This window comes from Salvelinus sp. IW2-2015, unplaced genomic scaffold (genome assembly GCF_002910315.2).
Source record: "Salvelinus sp. IW2-2015 unplaced genomic scaffold, ASM291031v2 Un_scaffold6948, whole genome shotgun sequence".
Taxonomy (NCBI): domain Eukaryota; kingdom Metazoa; phylum Chordata; class Actinopteri; order Salmoniformes; family Salmonidae; genus Salvelinus; species Salvelinus sp. IW2-2015.
The window spans coordinates 14,890-17,005 of NW_019948209.1; the positions used below are offsets into that span (position 1 = coordinate 14,890).

The following is a 2,116-nucleotide window of genomic DNA, read 5'->3' on the forward strand; positions in this document are numbered from 1 at the left end:
CTGTCTGGGGAACTACGGTGAGCTTCATAATGTACAATAATGTGACAGGTGAAATGAAGAACGTAATCTGCTTCATCTCCTAACGTATTGCACAAGTTGACTGCAGGTATTTCATAAAAACATTTGCTTCAAATATTTAAATGTTTTGAAACACTTCAAATAAATAGTGTAAGCTGTATTGGCGGTTTTGAAAAACCATCCCGTGGCTATTTCCAAATACCCATATACCGCACCTAAAGACTCTCAGACCATTTGAAACAAGATTCTCTGGTCTGATGAAACCAAGATTGAAATCTCTGGCCTGAATGCCAAGCGTCACGTCTGGAGGAAACCTGGCACCATCCCTACGGTGAAGCATGGTGGCAGCATCATGCTGTGGGGATGTTTTTCAGCGGCAGGGACTGGGAGACTAGTCAGAATTGAGGGAAAGATGAAGGGAGCAAAGTAAGAGAGATCCTTGATGAAAACCTGCTCCAGAGCGCTCAGGACCTCAGACTGGGGCGAAGCTTCACCTTCCAACAGGACAACAACCCTAAGCACACAGCCAAGACAACCAGGAGTGGCTTCGGGACAAGTTCTGAATGTCCTTGAGTGGCCCAGCCAGAGCCCGGAATTGAACACGATCAAACATCTCTGGCAAGACTTGAAAATAGCTGTGCAGCGACGCTACCCATCCAACCTGACAGAGCTTGAGAGAATCTACAGAGAAGAATGGGTGAAACTCCCAAATATCGGTGTGTCAATCTTGTAGCGTCAAGAAGACTAGAGGATATAATGGATGCCAAAGGTGCTTCAACAAAATACAAATGTCTGAATAATTATGTAAATTTGATATTTCAGTTTGTTTTTAACAGCGAGTGCGGGTCTCGAGGATGGATACTAGGACCGGGACGATACCAGTATCGCAATACTCGTTAGTATCATGGCAAGGAAACAAAACATAAAGCAGATTTAACTTTTAGGAAAACAGCCTTAATGTTGGAAACAAACATCATTATGTTGTCATGCAGAGTCACATGTATTTATTTTCCAAGCTATAGCCCACATACTTTACATACAGCAGGTTTTAAAAGGACCAAAGAGTTTGCTTCTCCTACCCCCTATTCTCCGAGCAGAGCAGGCTGGTCCGTTGCCCTAGCGACTCCAGACTCCACACAGACACAGCATGTAGCCTACACATGCTGCTCCWGAGCCTGTACTGTTCTTCCTTCAGACAAGCATGTGTCAAAACTTTGTTCATTTGCACAATGTCTCTCATTCACATTCACTTGGAAATGTCATTCGGTAGCGCCTACCTATGTATGTGTAACTTTATGAGATGGATTGCCTGTCTTTGCAATTCGTTTATTTTCATTTGCACTCATTAKAATATTTAGCTAGCAGCCTCCATTGAAATGTGTGTGCTAATTTTGGTGGCATTTTGTTAATGGGCGCCTGTTTTTTTTTTTTGCCGCCTCCTTGTGTACTAATACGCCTGTAATACTGTATATCCCTGTATGCGAGAAGGACTGTATGACGATATGACTATCTTGATGCTGCCCAACCCTAAAATGTTCCTTCTTGACAAGAAGACATAATAAAGGGTAAGAATACAAACAAAGTAAACGGCTCAGTAGAATAGAATACATTTTTTTCTAAGTATAATACAGGAAAGCACAATTTATAGTCCAATATTTAGACATGCATCAGGGATGGGGRGGCAAGTGTTTTAAATTGTGCATTCAATCCAACATTTGCACAACCACAAAATAAAGCAAGGAAGCTGAAAAATTTAGACTGATTTTAATGTATTTCTTAGAACTTGTAGGCTAGCTGTCTGAGATGTAAACATTTAGCCTCAATTTTTGCAAGATCTTCCCTTGGGGAGCCCTTCATATTTTGAGTGACTCAACAATTCAATTAGCTCGACTTGCATGAGGAAAAAGCCAGCAGAATAAAATGTTCTACTCTTATTTAGTTCCCTGAGACCTGCTAGCAGCCAGGATTCCTGGCCTTTATGTTGTGTTGCTGCTGCTGTGGTGCTTTGTGTCATCGGCAGAGTTCCTAGACTCCCGAGGGGAGAGGGGGGGTGTTTGCCTGAGTAATCTATATTAGAACAGACTTGTTGAACTCTTGA

At 42.2% G+C, this 2,116-nt stretch overlaps 1 non-coding gene across 1 annotated transcript in view; it reads left to right on the top strand.

Moving 5' to 3' along the window:
• The window catches only part of LOC112079115 (uncharacterized), a 9,997-nt gene extending 8,312 nt beyond the window's left edge, over nucleotides 1–1,685 (top strand). Inside the window, exon 3 of the transcript XR_011479068.1 lies at nucleotides 1,084–1,685. This is a non-coding gene — a transcript (uncharacterized protein). The remainder of the gene's footprint in view (nucleotides 1–1,083) is intronic.
• The last annotated feature ends 431 nt before the right edge of the window (nucleotides 1,686–2,116 follow it).